Genomic DNA, 20,247 nt, shown 5'->3' on the forward strand with positions numbered 1-20,247 from the left:
TGCTGATACCAAGGACGAAACATTAAACTTAGATAAGTCCCTTTGATAAGATGAACCGCGTCAACCCCGGAGCTGTTGTCCCAAAAAAAAGCATTTAAAATAGCGGGTTCTGATTTTTCTGCAATAGCCCCACTTGATATCGAGCTGGGCTTGAAGACAAACCAGGGGTTTTCCTGGCTATGAAGGGGAGAAAACCTACTCACCGTAACAACCTAATGTATTTCTAAAGCAATATTTCAGCATTTTTTATTTATTTCATCTGGCCTTTCACTCTGCAGGGCTGCCGGGCGATGGGCAGACATAGTCATCCACGGCCATCTGGGAAAGGCAGATCATCCGGGGCTGAGCCGGTCTCAGTTTCCAGCCCTGGCGTCCGCCCAGCCCTCGTCAGCTCTCACCTTCAGAGGAGAAGTGCCACTGAGTCACGGGTCTCGTCTGGCGGCACCCCGGCCAAAAATACTGGGCCTGACTTTTGAGAATTTAGAGAAGGAGGGGACGACAGGTGGAAGATGTATTGTTAGAAAGGAGAGGGTATTTTTATAGCTTGTTCCTTTTCCAAGGAAGCTGTTGAACCAGGTGGGATACATGATGGGATACAAAAGGGGAGATATGAGACACTTGGACAACTACAAGCTCATGAGGTCTGGTTCACAGCAGCTATCACATCCCTATCAGGGGGCTGCCAAAGTCAGAGCAAGATTTGGGGAAAAGGCATGTCTGGAGAAAAGCGGCAATTAAGCCTGTGTTTTAAGCTTACTGTCCAGGGACAAGCCACTCCACGGCGTGGGACACAAGCAGTTGCTTCCTAAGTTATTGCTTTTAAGGGGTTTAGGCCGTTTTGTCAGCTCCCATTGAGGAAACAGCTGCTGGGGTTTGTTACAGGGCTTTTTCAAGAAGATGGTGAAAGTCAGAAAACGATCTGACTGTCTCATTTTCCCCCTGCAAAGCTCCTGTCTTTTCTGCCTCGCCTCTACCAGCACATGAGCATCTTCCAGGATCTCGGTGTATAACCTGACGCATGGCCACAGCTGCTCCCCCTTGTCCCTTTTGCTCCATTGAGAGAGTAACGTCAGAAAATGATTTCTCTTCCAGCGTTAGCTCTGGAAGCCCTGTGAGGGCAGTTTTGCGTGCCTGTCTCGCCCGGGAGCCGCCGATTAGCAGGTGTTGCATTAGAGCTGCTTACGTGGGCTCAGCCGCACTCGCTCAGCCCTATTTTTAGCTGGGGCTGAGTTCACCAGCCGGGCTCTGGTGCCCTGCGAAGTGATGGACATCAACCCCCGAGGTTTCTTACAAATCCTTGTGGTCCCCCCAAAGTCATCGAACAGCATGATGCCTCCAGCTCTGGGGCCACCAACATCAGAAGGACGTGGACCTGTTGGAGCAGGTCCAGAGGAGGCCACGAAGATGCTGAGAGGGCTGGAGCACCTCTGCTGTGAGGACAGGCTGAGAGAGTTGGGGTTGTTCAGCCTGGAGAAGAGAAGGCTCCGGGGAGACCTTATAGACCCCTCCAGTACCTAAAGGGCCTACAGGAAAGCTGGGGAGGGACTCTTGATGGGATGAGGGGTAATGGTTTTAAACTGAAAGAGGGGAGATTTAGATTAGATATGAGGAAGAAATTGTTTACTGTGAGGGCGGTGAGACACTGGCCCAGATTGCCCAGGGAAGCTGTGGCTGCCCCATCCCTGGAGGTGTTCAAGGCCAGGCTGGATGGGGCTTTGAGCAACCTGGTCTGGTGGGACGTGTCCCTGCCCATGGCAGGGGGTTTGAAAGTAGATGATCTTCAAAGTCCCTTCCAACTAGCCATTCTATGATTCTGTGAACCCATCTGAGAGTCCTGCACGCAGCCCGTCTCTCCTCGTGCCTGCACGATGGAGAGGTGGTTGGAGGCGATCACTAGCCCAATGTGAGCTAAGCAGAATGGGTGCAAGCAAGGGCAGGTTCAGAGCTGGCAGCATCCATTAGGATGCTACATGCGCATCTGCCTGGGGCATATCTTATTTTGGGAGAGGTGGCAGGGCTTGCTGTCGCATCTCCTGGGAGCCGAGTAAAAGTCACACCAACAAACAAGGATCTATTTTAATCACAGCCCTGACAACTGTCCCTCCTCTCCAGGGGTTTGAAATGTCACCTTAAAGACAGGGGGCTTGGTACATGCTGTACAGTTTAATGTAAAAGGTCACGTGGAGCCTTCGGGATAGCAGTTTGCTGAGTTATATTAGGAAAATTAAACACGAGTCACTCTCCAGCTGGGTTTTGCATCACTGCATTTATCATATCAAAACCTTTTTTCACGTGATGGTAGTGGAAGGCCAAATTCTGTCTTTGCATAGCCAAACACACATGCTGTTGTTGAACCCAGGACACCACAGATGGTTTCACTTACCTCTGCAGGAATTGCTGCTCTTTAGGAGCAGGGCACAGTTCTTTAAAGCAAGCTGGGGTGGATTTTGGTTAGTGTCCCTTGCACTTTTTTGTGGGTGCTTGTAAATCTGGACGTGCTTAGCCCCCTAATTTCCCAGGGAAATGGAGAATCTCTCAGCAGGTCTCATTATAGTCTGGATTTACAAGCCAGTCTTGGAAAAAATATTGCATTTAACAAGAAAAAATCCTGGTAGAATTACGGGTAGGGAGCGTACAATTCAGAGGGGCAATGAAGAGTTTTGTAACTCCAGCATTTTAAAAATTAAATTCCTCTTGGTGTTCAGCTTTTTCCCTTGCCTTATGCCATTTAACACTTAGACGGCAAATGCTTATGAACAGAATTAATTATAAAGGATTAACTTTTACAGCAGGACACAGTTTCAGTCCTAGTAGTTGCTCATATAGAGAAAGTTGCTTGCAAACCCTCATTTGAAGGATTAGGAAATGAGTTGTCCCTAACTGTAGAGCACTGCCTATCTAATTTCCATTTCTCAAGCAAAACTTGACAACTGCTAAATATCAAAAGAATAATATATGGTAAGAATTAATGACATATATTTAGCATCCACTCCAAATAAAGCATTTGGGGAACAGACAACTGGATAAAAAAAGGAGGACAGGGACCACATATAATAATAGTGCTTCTTAAGAACTGATGACAATAGACACTCTGTCTCCTGTGCTAGGAAAATGTACTAGTGTTTTATTGCTGTGTTTATTATTTAACCACAGGAGAACTCACAGACACTGAAAATATTCCACTGAAGGCCTGAAGCATGCTGCCGGGTCTAACAAGGATATATTTCAAGGGGGAAAAAAAAGCAGGGAGTTGGCTTCTCCTCTCCATCTGAAAGGGGTACAAGAAGACCAACGCCACTGGAGCCAGCGGGACCGGGATGAGGAACGACTCAATGACCCTCCCCTGCTTCCCTCGGCAGCGGTGAGCGATGAAAAGCACACTCAGCATGCAGTGCCGTCAATGCAGGGATTGTAACGCCACTTTCCCTCCCTTCCCGAGGTCCCTCTGCAGCCCCCCCGTCACACAGCTGCCTTTTCAATAGCCCCTGCTATTTTCGGTGCCTTTTAACCATCTCGCCAGCTCGGCCTCAGAACGCCATGGGGGACACGGCCAAGGTCTGCTCCAGGAGAGCAAAATGGGAGCACTGGATTGACCCGGAAGACGTGGAGGGCCGCGCGTGAGGAATTACAAGCCATTACCTTATTGTATGCTTGATAAAAAGGTACAGAGAAGTTCAGCTAGCCAGAGCTCCCCCCAGAACACGTACGGGAAGAATTCAATGGGAGCGACGCACTGCCAAATTCCTCCCCAGCCAGCATCCCTCCTGCCTAGCCCTGTTTTTCTAAGAACAGGGCATTAACTTCCCTTCCACCAAGCATTATTGCCTTGTCTGGCATTTAGTGCTTAAGCATCCCGTGCCCCTGAAAAGGCTGCGCTCCTGTGTGTGTACCCTAAGCTAATTTATATTTGCTCTTTATGCAGGAACATTAACTTGCCTAGCAACCCTAGATATTTTTTCCATGCTGGTTTACTATTATTTATGTGTGTTCGCAGTCACAGCTCTGCTATATACAGGTTCTCTTAGGGTTTGGCTTGGTTTTCCCCCATGCTGGCTCCTCCACAGCAGCTCAGCTGGGTGCTGGTGTATTTGTGGGAGCAGATGTAATCATACAAAACCAAGGCACCTATAAACTCAGCACCTCGTTTGCAGTAACGAGCTATTTGGCCCTAAAATATCAGTCAGGCAGGAGGAAGTTGTTGGGCTGCAGAGATGTTCTCCAGTTGGTATCCCAGGTAAAAGGGGTTTTTGGAGGCATTATGCTGCAGTGCCTGGCTGCTGATATCCCACTGGCTCCTGGTGTGTATGGGATGTGGGACATGATTCCCCTTGAAGCCCTGCTAATGAGCCAGAGAGAAAAATGCCTCTTTTCTCACTTAGTCACTGCTCCACCTTGGCGCTTGCAGGTGGCTATTTTTAAAGTATTTCTCTTTTTATGTCAGTCCTGGGCAGGTCTGCCCCTTTCTCTTTAGGTGCCCCCACCAAAGGTACCAGAGACCTTTTCTGCATGCAAGATGCCCCCTCACTCTGCTCAGCCACCTCTTTGCCCATTGCAGAGCTAGAAGAAGTGCTGGGGAAATGGTTTGGGACAGGGCTGGTTGGCTTGGCTAAAACTGTTGGAGCTGTGCTAACCATTTACCCACAGGGGTGATCAAGACCCTGCACTTGGGAATATCCCTGGCCACCGATGTGGTATGTGTTAGTACAAGCTGGGGTAAAACCAGGCTGTGAGTCCAGGGTAGAGGTTTTGGACCTTTCCCTCCTGGGATTTTGGGTCTAGACTGGGCTAATGGAGCGGGTTCCTCCTGCAAACATGTTTTCTTGGTGAGGGAGCTGGCAGCCCGCATCTCCTCCCTCTGGGAAATGCGAAGCTGCTAGAATATTTCTGTGTCTCTCTTTCTTAAGGCTTTTGTTAGACACAGCTTCGCAGTTGTCCTGTCCAAGCTGGGAATGTGCGCTTGAGATGTTTTTTTAGCACCAGGGGCCAATTGGCAAGAAGCAGATTGTATCCACACTCTTAAACCCTTTTAGTCCCTGACTGTGACCAAGTTGCCTTGGAGGAAGGTCACCAGGCGAGCTGTGGACTGGGATGCTCTGAAGGGTTGGGATGAAGTCATGGGTGATCCACACCCTGTGCTGCTGACAGAGTCACAGCAGAACTGCAGGATTTACCACAGCGGCAGAGACAGCCCTGAGATCTTAAATTCTGTTTCCATGTTTTCTCCTTGCTACTCAGATATTGCTAGATGTCTCCAGTTTGGGTTGGGTGCAAAATCTCCCAATGATCTAGACCCTCCTGAGCTTTGGAGGAGCTGGATCATCTGGGTCTTTATTTTTAGGAGAAACCCCAAATCAGGCTCTGAGCATCCTGTGCATGGGAAAAGTACGGATTTGAATTTAGACGGCAACTTTGCCACTCTGGATCTTGCAGCTGCCACGCTGCAGGGGCTGGCGTAGCATCTGTCTGTGCAGCAAAATCCAGCCAGCACAAGGACAAGGGAGGCTTCTCCACTGTTTCCGAAAACATTGTGCTTCCCAGAGGACTGCTGTAGCTGTGGCGAACACGGAGACTACAGCCCACACACTGATGCAACGGGGCTGGAGCCGAAAGCCAAGCATGCTGCTGCTCATAAAGCAGAGGAGCAGATCTCCTGAGCTGAGGTCCAGCTTGCTAGTGACAACCTTCACAGCAAAGCTACAGGAGGTCTTGAAGTGCCTGCCAAGCTGCTCATGGTCCAAAATGCTCCTCTTGCACCTGGGACAAGGGCTGGGTTCAGGACTCAGGTCCTTCTACCTGGTCCAGAGGAAAGAGGGAGGGAAGGTGCGTTGCAGCTGAAAAGGATGTGGCTACCTGGGGGAAATGGAGAAGGAAAGCAGGGGAAAAACATCATGGCAGAAGACAGAACCCAGGAAAGAGGGTTAAGAGTAGGAAATCTCTGCAGAAAGGAGTCCTAGAAGGAAAAGTGAGGGAAGAAGGAGTGAAAGTGGGAAATCGCATGCTACCAAAATGGTTGCAGGAAGGTAGTCAATGTGCTTTTTTTATATTAGCTGCAATCCCATGAGTTCAAACATGTGATCCAAAAGTGTTTTGAGCTCCAGCTGTGCCAGTCCTTGGCTCCACTCTGCCTATCCTGGTGCAGCATTTCTTCCAGATCAGCCACTTGGACAGGCGAGGGCAGCAGGAAGGCTTCAGGACATGAAGAAATCTTTGCATCTTTTTTATTTGTTTTTAATATAAGATCGCAAAGCCATGTAAACATGGATTTTTCTTTGAATCAGAAAATGCTTGTCTACATACATACATGTATTTATTTATACACAAGCATCTCTTTCCCCATGCAGAAACAGGTTGCTTCTCAGTTCGTCATCCTACTTAACTCATAATTTCTCCCAAGAGAGCCATGGCAGCTATCCAAGCCCTAGTTTTGTTGACGGAGGGATCCACGCTGATCCCATCCCCTCCACTAACCCACGAGGCATGGGGCTGCTGCTGTGTTATCCCACGGCTCGTACCTGTTCCCCAGCAAAACCTCCCACTGCATGAGAAAGGTCCTTCCCAAGATCTCTAATCTGCCGACAAGCAGAGGTTTTCTGCACTCCCCCTTGTCCAAAACGCTGGAAGATGGAGCCCCAGTTTCCAACAGCCAGGGTCGAGCTGTTCTCCCCGATACCCGCCAGCTGGGCATACTGGTTTGGCTGGATTTTCACGTTCTTTTCCGTGTCACAGGTTACCTTCATACAGCAGCTCTGCCTCCACACGTGAGAGGGCTGATCTGCCCTGGGGAGTGGGAAGGAACCTGTAGTATTTGGGCATCTCCGCCTAAACTCCAGTGCGTACCCCGATGCTGGTACCCAGGACCTTGTGGTGCCTTGGGTGAATGAAGGTGTCGCTCCCATGAGTTCAAACGCATGAGCTACCCCCCCCCTTCCCTCATTCCCTCTCTTCCCCTCCAAGCTCAGGGAGCTGCTGGTGCTGGATGGAGCACACTCACCGCCACAACGCTTTTCCTGCATTATTTTACTCGCAGGGAAACCTAAACCCTTGGCTGCACCTATTTGCTGACTCAAAGCCGTGACAGATGATGCTGTAATCCAAATGTCACAGCGGAGGTAACGTTACACTGGGTGACCGGGGTCACAGGTCTCATGACTATTGTCATATGTTTGGAGCTGTGCTTAGCCCAGAGGTAAAGCTTCCTTTTGCAGCTTCCTTCCCCTGCCAATATTACTGCCATGTGTGGTCCTCTGCCCTGGGACACGCCACCAGCGGCTTCTGGGAGGACCCTGTGGGTGGAGACAGAGCAGATCTCGGGCTGCTGGGGCTGGCAAGGTGCTCTCTGTTTTGGGGAGGCTGGTCCTTAATCCCTTTGGGGCCACCACTGGAACCTTGTCCCCAGATGGTTGCCTCCAGGCCACAAGTCCATCGTGCACCCCTCATGCTTTGGGTTAAAAAGTCGTTCTGTGGACAGTGGGTTGATATTTATTGCTTCAAGTTATTTTAAAACAACATAGAAAGCTCTTTTCCTTTCTCTGTATCACTCATATGGAAAAGTTGAGCTCTTCTTCTCAGGCTTGTACAGAGTTTAAAATACTCCTGAAGTTTAGGGAGAGTCCATCCATGAATGTGCTGGCAGAATCGACCTGGAGGAGAGTTTTACTGACTTGTTAAGGTCTTAAGATACCCCTAGAGGCACCCGCAAATGGGCTCAGCAAAGTTTTGTTATGCTTTTATTGGATCAATATCAGTCAGCTCTTCAGGTAGTTGCTTGAATATATATTTTTTTTCTATTTGTTGTGAAAGACCTGTCTCTCTGTGACCAGAAAGATGCTTTCATCTCACTTGGGGGCAGATGGGGCCTGTGAGAGTCCCATCAGCCTCAGATGCTGGTGGTCTGTGATGTGTGCCGGTCCCTCCAAATGCAGATAGACTCATCCCATTTGCTCTAAGAGCACTTTACATCATCCCGGGGTATTTTAAGGCTAGGTCAGTGTAAAGTGGCTTTTGTATTAAGGAGTATCAGGCCCAGAGATTTTTTTGTCTCCACTTATTGCAATCCTCATAATCAGCTTGAAGTCTCTAATTAGCTGCAGTAATGACTCAGCCCTGTAGACAAAGCTTGAAGGTGAAGGGTGACATGCTAGAGTAGCTCCCTTATCTGGGAAAGGCTGAGATGTATTGTGTATTTTTTTTCTTTAAAGCAGCTAAGAAATTTACCCTTTCCCCAGGTTTCATTAATGGCATTTAAAAAGCCATTCGATATGTTCAAAAGCCATATCTGCTTCTCTTCTGATAGTATCAGGAGTCTCTCTAAATCAGCTTTAAAACATCTAATTGCCGAGCGGTCGGGCTTTCCGGATGCCCTTTGGGACACACCAGGTGAGGTCTCATTTTGCTGAGGATCACAGTTTTTGCCAGGGAACTGCACTGCCCGGTGTCCAATGGGTGATCCTGGCTGAATCCAGCTCTGGGTTGGTCCACAGAGAAGTGGCTTGGGCAAGAAAATATGCCCATCCTGGGCAAATTTGATTAAAGCCTGACATGAGAAAGGAGGAAATTCTTGACAAAGGGGATTATGAAATTTGAAGGGAAGGCTGCTTTGCCAGCCCTTGTTGAGTGAATAGCTGCTGGAGTTGCTTGAGTCCCCATAAATGGCTATAATTTGCTTTTCAACAGCTTCTACTAATGGTTTTGCAGAAGTATCTCATTAAAGTTTATGGGATCTTCCAATCTTCCGGGCCTCTAAAAAAGGCAAAAGTTACTCTGTACCACCAGCTGAATTCATGAGCTGATCTCATCAAACTTCTGCCTCCAGGAAAAAAAGTCCTGTACTGATTTCCTGACAAGCTGTTGTGTTCCCAGCTGTGTGGCTTTGTGTCCCTACCTCCCAGCCATGTGGATGAAACCTGCTGTCCCGCAGGGTTGTAACCAACAGACAGTGATGGGGTTGCTGGGAGAGACCCAAGAAGCCGATAAAGAACAGCACAATCCTTAAGGTTTTTGTCACTTGGGTATTTAGCATTTTAATGCCCGTTGCAAGGTCTTCTGCTGCCTGGTCCTATGCCGAGCAGGTAAAAAAGGATCCACAGCAGCAAAGGTGTTGCTGTGCTCAGCCCTGCTCAGCCATTGCAGCACCATGTAAAATATCCATGGGGGACTAGGCAGCCTAGAGGAAAAGTGGAGAGGGACTCTTGTTCAGGGAGCGGAGCGATAGGACGAGAGGTACCAGTTTTCAGCTGAAATAGGGGAGATTTAGATTAGATATTAGGAAGAAATTCTTTACTGTGAGGGTGGCTCTGCAGCTGGAGACAGGGTTTGGCCATGCCGTGCAGCTCCTGGAGCAGAGCCACCTTTGCATTGTTGCCAGGCAGAGGGCAAGGAGGGCAAGCTGGCACCTGCGCTGGGCTAGGAGGAGGTAGCACCAGCTGAGGAGCCGGTGGGATGCGGAGCAGCCCCTGGAGCTCCAGGCTTGTGAACAGCAATGAGGAAAAAGGGCCCATCCTCTAGAGAGGCAGCACCTGCCAGTTTAATGTCTTGCTTGGCCATATGGCTTTCTGGTCTTGATTTTTTATTTTTTTTTTAGCCTATTTCCTTTTAAATGAAAAAACGCCTTTTAAAAAAAACAAAAACACAACAAAACAAAAACCAAAAAAATCCACCCCAAAAAAAAAAAAAAACAAACAAAAAACACACCAATTTTTTTCAGTCCCAAACTTCCCAAAGGAGCAGAATGGTAAGCCCTGCCTTAAAGGCCAGTGTGATGATGCATGGACAAGAGATGCCAAAGGTGAGGCTAGCTTGGTCATACTATGCATATAGCCCGTATAGAGCACTTTCAGCTCTGGCCCAGCCTGGCCCAGCACTGTCTCAAATCTGTGCGGATGACAAAGACAATAGCATTGGCCCCTCGCTGCTAACCCAGAAATGTAGCCCATCACATTCACCATTGCAGTAAATCAACTTGTTGCTTTCCTTATTTGAGGCTTCCAGCTGGCAACCCTGCGAACCCCGTGGCTTGCCCTTCCTAACAAATCTGTTTCCAAGCTTTTTTTGCTGAAAGCTGCAGGATTTGGCTCCTCTGTGCAATTTGTATTCAGTGAGGGCCTCTCACTCCTGCTTGCTCCTCGCCGCCCTGCGATGCAGTGGTCCCACTGGAGTCTCTCCGGAGCCTGATCTTGGTGGCATGTGAGGTGGTTTCCCACAGCTACAGATAAAGCTCAGGCATCCAGAAGGGAGAAACTGCCCATGTTGTAAAGCTAGTCCTCCACCAGTATAGCCAATATTCCTGTAAAAGCCTCTTCACTCAAGCAGAGAATGCTTAGTGCCCTTGATAAGCTATAAAACATTTCTGGTTGTTTCTGGATTTATCCGGCAAAGTTGTGTAGTAGAAGATGAAAGTCGCTCATGTTTCACCACATAGCTTAAGGAAACTAGGGCAAAAAAAGAGAACGTGCTCTCGGACAGCTCAGGTGTGGTTGAGGTGGGAAGCCTGGCTTTGAAACGACCACTTTTGTATGACCAGGACCCAATTGCAGAACAGCAAATGCTGTTGGCTTTTAGCAGCTGTTGATGGGGCAAAATACAGCTCTTGGAGTACACATGCTCCCAAGGTCTCGTGTCCTTCAGTAGCTCTGGCTCTCTCCGATGCCTTGTATGAGGTTTTTCACTCGGGCTGCTCACTGGCCCCATGTTGTCCAGAAGTCACACCTTCAGGGACCTGGTTTCCAACCCTGCCCACTATTTCTGAGGTGCTGAGCAATGATGCTTAGCAATCATTGATTTCACTTACCTTGACAAGGGACTTCCTGGGGCAAGGAATACTTCTTCTGGGCTTGTTGTGTGCCTACATCAGGGGAGGTTTAGATATTAGGAAGGATTTCTTCACTGAAAGGGTCATCAAGTATTGGAACAGGCTGCCCAGGGAAGTGGTGGAGTCACCATCCCTGGAGGTCTTTAAAAGCTGTGTAGATGTGGTGCTGAGGGACATGGTTTAGTGGTGGACTTGGCAGTGCTAGGTTAATGGTTGGACTCGATCTTAAAGGTCTTTTCCAACTTAAATGATTTTATGGTTCTACCCCAATAGCAATGTGATCAGGGTTGAAAATGGTAGGAGTCTCCATGAAAATGTACCAGGGACAGAAAGCTCTGGATTTATGTTTCTGATGTTTCACTTTTCACAGCTGCAATCAAAGCACAATTTCACTGCTGGGTAAGAAGCTTAGCCAGAACCTCAGGATTTAGCCTCCATTGCTACCCCTGCAAATACAGCCTCCATAAGGACGTCCTCGTGGATACCCACTCCCGAAATTGGTCCACGGAGGTGTGGATGGCTTTGGAGAGGACGCTTGCAACACTTCCTATGAGCTGCCAGAGGTCTGCTGCGGCCAGATGAGGAAGATCTGCCTGAGACAGGCTTCCCCCACCAAGGAGGATGCAGACTGGAGCACAAACCTAATCCGCGCCTGGCTGAGTTTTAGTGCCTCTTACTCACACGCTACGTTAGGCAGCAAATCACTTGGGAGTCCTGCGGAAAACCAAAACATGTGTGCACCGGGACCATCCACTTCTGCTGAAGAAAACAGCGCTGTGCGGTAAATGATTAATGGGAAAAGTATTGTACCGCTCCCCCCCGAGACTCCTCCGGTAATGCTGATGCCCTCCCAGACGTGATGCTGCTTGGCGCACAGGGCGCAGACGTGGTCCCCTCCCCTGCTGCCCAGCATGCAGGTGGCCCAGACAAGCACAGGGGGGACTCACAGGCCTTGGAGTCACTATTTCTGACCAAGAAATGGAAAATCCCTTCGTTGGGGAGGTGCCATTGTGTCTTCTCAAGAGGTTTTGAGGTGCAACCACGGCTCGGTCTCACCCATTTTTGCTGGAGACCTGCTGTATGGCTTTGGTTCAGAGAAGAGACTCCCACTGAGGCATGAGGCTGCTCATCTGCCCCTCTGCAGCCCTTTTCTCCACCAGCGCTGTGTCCTACAGCCCCCACCTAGCCCACCAGGAGGACTGCGATTGCCCTCAGGAAGCCTCCAGGATCTCACCAAAGGGTTGTACTTTGGTAAGCATCTCCTTGAAAATGGCTAAAACATAGTACATGTGATTTATAATCAACAGGCAGATTTATCATCCAAGAGATTTATCACCCAACATCTAAAGGACAGTACTGCCAGCAAATTTTAACCCACTCCACCCCACACGTGGGTGGAAAGGATGGCAGCTGATGGTGCTCTGAGGTGATTTGTGTTGCCACCAGCAAAGCTTGAGCAGCTGTGATGTGTCGTCCAAACACACCTGAGACTCCGTGTTTGCCACCAAAATGGGATTATGGTGGCAATATGCGGTGTGGGCATTAGAAATAAATCGTTCGTTGACTTTTCGTCTGGCTTCTCCGTGACTATTTAGTACTGTGAAGAAAACGTTTTGGCAGGGGTTCCAGCTGAATTCTTTTGTTCCTCTGTAACTAAGGGATGCAAGCATGGCCTTAATTAAAAGGATTTACTAAGCTCTCTTTCTAGGGAGAGTCTGTAAAAAAGGATTGTTTCAGTGGAAACAGAGCAGGGAATTCTGCTGTGGAGCAGGTGAGAACTAAAAGGATGAAATCCACTGATTTCCAACAGAGAAGGGGGAAAAGCAGGGAAAGCTTTGTAGGGAGTCAGTGTCCCACCACAAAAATCATCCCAGGGGCTCTGGGGAGCTCGTGTGGCGATGTACAACTTGACTAAAAATACAAGACATGGGAGAGATAAAAAGCATGCTTATTTCTAGCAATAAACACGTGATCTTCTTCCTAGCGTAGACTTCATTTTCAGAGAACACACCCAAAAACAGCAGGAAAATGAAAGCAGGAAGTCAACGATAACAATGCTATTACTTGAAATGGGTTAGCAGCTGAAGTTTCTTGCCTTCCTTCTGTATTTCCTTAAATATAAGCACCCAAAGGGACACTGGGGACCCAAAGGCCTATGCCTTCTTTGCGGGGGCAGGAAGGACAGCCTCATCGAGCCGTGGCTCCAGCTCTGAGGCCGTCCTGACCTTTGGTCCAGCAAGAGCCAGCCAAATCTCTACGAGGATGCCTCATTCCTCTGCTGTGAAATTCCTGCGGCATGACCTCACGGAGACGGTATTTACGCCATGTGTTACCTCTACGAGAAGCAGCTGTGGAGAGGCGTTTGGCTGTCGGGAAGCCTCACTTTGCTGATGAAGTTTTGGGATGTGGCAGCCTCGGTCGTGTCTTTCAATTGGATCTTCCTCATCCTGTCACCCCAACCTGCAGCCCACTAATACAAAACAAACCAGCGGGTCCGGGGTTTCTCAGCTGGCTCCCTCAAAGGCAGCACCGAGGACATGGCACAGCTAAAAACCTGGAGCTGACCACCGGCCCTTTGGGCTGCTCCATCCCCTGGGTGCTTGGTACCACCATCACCATGGGATACGGTTCCTTCAGTCAAACAACAGGGCCCCAGAAAAGATCAGGTAGCCTGGAGAATTTATTTTATGCTTGAGAATGGGTGATATTTGGTTCCTCACCCCAACAGTGGTGTATATGCCTGGCACACGCCAGGGAGGAAGGGTCAGTAAGGTGCTGGCTGGGCACAGCCATTGCAAGCAATGAAATGCAAGTGGATTTATTTTATGCATTTCAGGGGAAAAAAGGGTCACTTGGCCACACTGTGGGGTTGGCATTCTGATTGGTTTTGCAGCACTGCAGGACTAGGAGTTGGCCAAAGTGGACCATTCCCTCTCTGGGACAAACTCCATTGTGTTGCAGCTTGTGGGCTCCTGAGCGCAGGCTTCATTTTCCCTCAGAAACTCCCTGCTTCGGTAACGATGCAAAAAAAAAAAAAAAAAAAAAAAATTAAAAAGTGTGCAAATTTGGGAAAAAAAAAGGTCACCTCTCTGGAAGGGACGTTTGGTGGGAAGGCAGTTGAGCAGAGCCGGGGCTGGCGCAGGAGCCCAGGGCACGGTCCCTGTTATGCCGGAGGGCAGGGCTGCTGCGCAGGTTTGGGCTGCGAGACAAACACGGTGTTAAATAACGCGAGCAGGTCTTGCCCGTGTGTTTCTTTTCCTTATTTAACTTGAGGATTAGCGTGCGTGTGTGTGTGTGTTATGAAAACTGGCAGCAGTTAGAAGGAAGCTAAGATCTTGTCTTGTTTTGGTTTTTTTCCTCTTGAAATTCGACAGCCCGTGGTTAATACGCTATCGCAGATGGAAGAAATAGATACAGAAGTGGTTGGTAAGTAAGTATACAGCCAGCCAAATTACATTTTTGTGATGGGTCAGAATAGGAAATGGCTGTTTTTAGCATAGATGAATTTAGTGTTCGAATTTGTGCTTAAATTTCCCTATAATTAAGGGTTATCCTTCTCTTTCACCTTAAGCCTCTGCTTCTGTTCAGCTCTGTGAGAATATTGTGTATTCCCCTTCTCATTCAGATTCTAATGTTACCTTAAATTAAACTTACCTTTAAAATAAATACTAAAATTCTGTGCACCACATTGCATGAATTATAAACTACTGTATTTAGGCATGTATCTCTTAACTACTTGAAAACGTGTTTGTTTTTTCATTGCCAGGTTCACTATGCCCCAGTGCATGTCCTTTCTTTCTGCAGGTCCAACATTTAAGACCTAATTACTTGCCAGTCAAACATTTCTTCATGTTCGGCTTGGCCAGGTGGAGCAAGAGAGGACTGGATAACCTTCTCTCTCCCCGATGCCTCCAGCTGCCAGTCAGTCACCAAAATCCTCCCAAGATGTTTCACCAAACCCCCAGGAGGAGTAACCAGCAGGGCTAGGACTTTAATCAAAGTTTCTCTGCTGACCTGACTAATCCAATGGGCCCAAACAGGGCCCTGGATGGTTCACCATTAGAAAGCACAAGCTGTAGGTTGTGACAAAGGGCTACCAGGCCTGATAAAATCACTCATTATGTAGCGGACCTGTGAGGCCACTGTGACCCCATAGACACAGCTGCGTTGGCACACCAGGTGTCATGCCCTGCCTTGGGCTGGGTCAGGCCACCTGGGGCTCCAAGATGAGCTGTGCTTGGTAGCACAGCTGTGTAATTTCCCATCCTGGATGAGCGCTGGGGTTTGTGCTCCTTGCTGTACCTCCTGTGCCCCTGTAGTGGGTCTGCTGGTATGGAGGAAGAAGCTACGGCCGTCAAGTGTGGACACAGGGCCAGGAGGCGGCTGCCTCCTCTGCTCCTCCCCATCCTGATACTTGAAGGGTTGCTTCCCTGACTCTTGCTGGCATGGAAATACCAACAGCCCAGCCTTGGTGCCTCCTAATATAGCCTCGTCTCCTACTTGGCTTCACCAGCAACCCCAGAGCAGGATGTTTTGGTGTTAGCTTCCCCATCCAACCTGAACGGGGCAGCTAGGGATCATTGGAGAGCCTCACCATCCAGTGGCTCAGCCCCGTCCCTTGAAGACATGAAGCATTGCTATCACCTCCAGACCCGCCTCAGCCCCCACAGCACCAGCATGACGTCCTCATGTCAAGGTTCACCATGCGCCTGGTTGCAGGGGACCTGCCTGATCTTGGCACAGACCCCGGGAGGTGAGTGAGCCTGGCATGGCACTGTGAGGCTCTCCCCACCTGGGATCTCTGAGTGGGTGCACAGATGTCCAACCACAGCCACGTTGTCTGAGCCAGGTCCTGGGTCCAGCCTTGAATGCGTGGGGAAAATGGGGAAGATTCTCACGCCGCCATGGCCATAACAAGCTGTTTTCCTCCCCTCCCTCCAGCGCCTGGCTTCCAGCCCCGAAAGGAAGAGCACCGTGCCAAGAATTTCTATGGCCGTGTCCAATGGAGTGAACTGACACCTGATTTGCCCTTAATTACAGTGCTGGGAACAAGCTCAGGGGCAAATGTGAAAGGATGATGACCGGCTGGTGATAAGGAAAAGAGTCATCTGTCATTTGCTGTAAGGGCTTGTCCCGAGGGCTTTATTTCATAAAATCATAGAATCCTCTAGGTTAGAAGGGACCTTTCAGATTATGGAGTCCAACCATCAACGTAACACTGCCAAAACCACCACTAACTCATGTCCCTCAGCACCACTTCCATATGGCTTTTAAATATCTCCATGGATGCGACTCCACCACTTCTCTGGGCAGCCTGCATTGCTTGACAACCCTTTTAGTGAATAAATTTTTCCTAATACCCAATCTAAACCTCTCCTGGCACAACTTGAGGCCATTTCCTCTTCTCCTATCACTTGTTACTTGGGAGAAGAGACCAACCCCCACCTGGCTACAGCCTCCTTTCAGGTAGCTGTAGAGAGCGATAAGGTCTCCCCTCAGCCTCCTTTTCTCCAGGCTGAACGCCCCCAGCTCCCTCAGCTGTTCTTCTTTGATTAAATGTTTTTTTTTTCCTATGAAAAATCATTAGAAGGACTTTGAGTGTGCGGAGAAGCAGCTCACGGGATGGGACGTGTAGAAACCCTGCCTTCCCCTCTGCCACGCCAACCTCTCCACACCAGAAAGGTCTGGAGACCCCTCCCAGCCTTTCACTGGGAGTGACGCGTGCCGACGTGACAACAAGGCGCCAGGCGACGCAAAGTTACTGCCAGAAGGGAGTTAAAAATAGACAACGAATTATTCCAGAGCTTTTGTCCAGCCTATTTGTGAACAAAATAACCCCCCTCACCCTGTGACCCCTGAGCAGCTCCAGCGGTTCCCACCACTGCCCAAATCCTCCCAAGCCAGGAGACCCTGCCCCTGCCGCCTCGGTTGTGCTCCCGGGGTGCTGCGTTACAAAAACTCTTGGAAAAAAGTGCTGCAGCTCTGAGCGGGAGCACCTGAAACCTCCTGAGAGTCCCCACTGAGGTTGTTAATGGGGGATTTTTAGCTACGACTGGGCTCGTTTCTCATCCAGTGGCTTTCGGCTCTTTCCCGACAGCTGTACCGCAATTCCTTGGAAGGAATTTGAGCATGTAAAAGAAAGACAGAGAGCAAGCCATAGGATTAAAAAAACATTTTATTTTGTTTTGTTTTGTTTTAATTTCTTTATTACTTTATTTCTTTATTTTTACTTTTATTTTATTCTTATTTTATATTTTTTATTTATTATAATTTTATTTATTTAATATATTTATTCTATTTTATTTTATGTTATTTTTATTTTATTTTTATTTTACTTTTACTTTTATTTTATTCTCTTTTCTTTTCTGTTAATTTTATTTTTATTTTACTTTTACTCCTTTCCTTTCCTTTCCCTTTCCTTTCCCTCTCCTCTCCTCTCCTCTCCTCTCCTCTCCTCTCCTCTCCTCTCCTCTTTTATTTTTATTTCACTTTTATTTTATTCTTTATTTTATTTTACTTTATTTTTATTTCATTTTATTTGTTTTAATTTCATTTCATTTTTAAAAACTGGAGAGGAAAAGCCCGCACAACAATCGTCTGAAGCACCTCAATGGTCTGCCTGGGATGCTGAGCCCGGCTTCCAGGGCTCTCCCGGCTCGCGCAGCCCTGGCTCAGCTCCACCTGCTTCACCGCCGGAGCAGCCTTACGCTGCTGCCCGCACAGCCTGGATTTCTATGACTTCTTTTAACTGGGCTGCTCCCCAGCCAGCCCTTGAAGGGGGAAACTGGAGTGGGAACGGACAGTGCTCACTGACGAGCCTCTTCTCATTAGGAAATATCGCAAATGGGTGTTGGCCCCCGGAAAGGAGCCTCCAGAGCAAGCCGGGAATGTGTCCGGCGGGTGTTGGCACTCGCTGGACAAACAGGAGGCTCTGGCTCAACCCAGCCAAGGAGGACAAGAGCTTGGGTTTTACTATTTCCCAGCCGCTCACTGTCTCTTCCTGCCAAAACCCTGATTTTAAAAAAAAAAAAAAAAGTCTCTATATAATTATATATTCTAAATATTTTATAAATTTTAATATATTAAATATTTACACATGCACATGTACATTATAGAGAATATATTTATATAATATAAAAAATCTATAAAATATGTATTATATACTTATATATCGTGATATATATTTATATGATAAATATATCTTTTTTATAAAAATATATACACACATATTTATAAAAAAATGTATATATATACACACACATCCTTGGGGATGTGTGTAGCATGTCTGCTTTGCTGGATGCCTGGACACATCACCTGGGATTCTATGTATGTAATATAAATGTGCTTATGCGTATTCCTGGATTTATATTATTTATTATAATACTTTAATATTTGTATTATATTTATACTTATAGAATTATATTATATTTATATAATATAAATTTACGTAGGTAAATTCCCAGATTTATATATGTATATTTATATTATGGATAAATATAAAAATATTTATTTATATAATATAGAAAATACATCATGTATATAAAAAAATATACAGTTATATCTATTTTTATGTACGCACACATACATAGGCAGGAATATTAAACTGTGCGGTCACTAAGTGCAAGACCCAGGCGGCAACAAAACTGTGAGCAGACCATTTCAAAGCAAGGGCAGGCCTATAAAATTAGGAAAAATACAAAATGCTGCAACCTTCATCCCGATTTCTCAGTCTCAGGTGCCCACCCAATGCCGGGCAACCAGGACTTTCTCTTGGGGCTGGGGATGCTGCTTTACCTTGCAGGGGGGGGAAAAGAAAATTAGCTGGGACGTCACCTTTTAGCTTAATGGGGAAATGGCCATAAAGCATCGAAGTTACTATTTATATCATTTGGAGCGAAAAAAACAAATAAACAAACAAAAAAAACGTTTTTTTTGTGTATTATTCCCCATCAGTAAATTGAAATGTTCACACCTTGCGCCTCCTGGCCCCATTTCCCTGGTGTCTGTGCTGTGCCCTTTTCCCCCCTAAACACAGAGATTTCCTTGATCTGCAGGCCCCGCTCGTCTCGGGCGCGGCGGTTAATTGGCAATCAATGAAGTGACTGAAAAACAGACAGAAGGAAAAAAAGAGAAATGTCCCGGGTGGAAAACTTAACTGGGAGAGCTAATGAGAAGGAGATGAAGGGATGATGCTGGGAAGATTTCTTCACTTCTTCCCACCATGCCAGAGCTGAGCCCAGCTGAAGGGTGACTGTCCCAGCCAAAAAGCGCCAGCACGGAGCCAAAAGAGAGATGGGGAGAAGGGCTGGAGCAAAGTGGAGGATGGGACCAGCACTTTTGGCAGCGTCTCGCGTGGCTGTCGGCTTCTTGAGTGATGAAACTCTTATTTACGAGGCATCAAAACCAGGTGGTGATTTGGGTTTGATGCCTTTTTCTCGTTGTGGTCCAGCCCCATCTTCCTGGAAGATGCTGAACCCCCTGGGTGAGACAGTGACATCAGGCAGGGAGAGATCAAAAGCTTTTTTTATTATTATTTTTTTAATTCAGACCATTTTGACCTCTTGTTGTCAGTTTTTCTACTTAATCCAAAACATTGGGTGGGCTGGACAGCCCCAGCTCTCTCAGCCTGTCCTCACAGCAGAGGTGCTCCAGCCCTCTGAGCATCTTCGTGGCCTCCTCTGGACCTGCTCCAACAGGTCCACGTCCTTCTGATGTTGGTGGCCCCAGAGCTGGAGGCAGCACTGCACGTGGGGGTCTCACCAGAGCAGAGGCAGAGCCCTTCCACCCACCAGGGAGCAAACCCAAAGATCTCCTGGTACCACAGAATGTAAAGCACAGTGGTTTTGTGGGAGAGCCAAGAGCAATAGTTTGAAGTCCGAAGGCTGCCTTTGCTTGGGCTTATGCTGTTCAATGACTTTGGGGGGACCACAAGGATTTGTAAGAAATGTGTTCAGCCTGGAGAAGGGTCTGGGGAGACCTTAGAGCCCCTTCCAGTCCCTAAAGGGGCTACAGGAAAGATGGGGAGGGACTCCGGATCAGGGAGTGGAGCGGTAGAACGAGGGGGAATGGTATTCAACTGAAAGAGGGGAGATTTAGATTAGATATGAGGAAGAAATTCTTTACTGTGAGGGTGGTGAGACACTGGCCCAGGTTGCCCAGAGCAGCTGTGGCTGCCCCATCGCTGGAGGTGTTCAAGGCCAGGCTGGATGGGGCTTTGAGCAGCCTGGTCTGGTGGGAGGTGTCTCTACCCGTGACGGGGACCTTGAAACCCTCCACGACCCCTCCCTCCGCCACGCAGCCCCGCTGCCCTTTCCCGCCACCGGCGGGGCGGGGCAGGGCGTGGCGCGGCGCTGGCCCCGCCCACTTCCGCCGCCGCCAGGAGCCCGCCGGAAAAACGGCGGGACCCCGCCCCCGCCGGGGGTAGGAGGGCGGAGGGAGCG

This window comes from Larus michahellis, chromosome 3 (genome assembly GCF_964199755.1).
Source record: "Larus michahellis chromosome 3, bLarMic1.1, whole genome shotgun sequence".
Classification (NCBI taxonomy): domain Eukaryota; kingdom Metazoa; phylum Chordata; class Aves; order Charadriiformes; family Laridae; genus Larus; species Larus michahellis.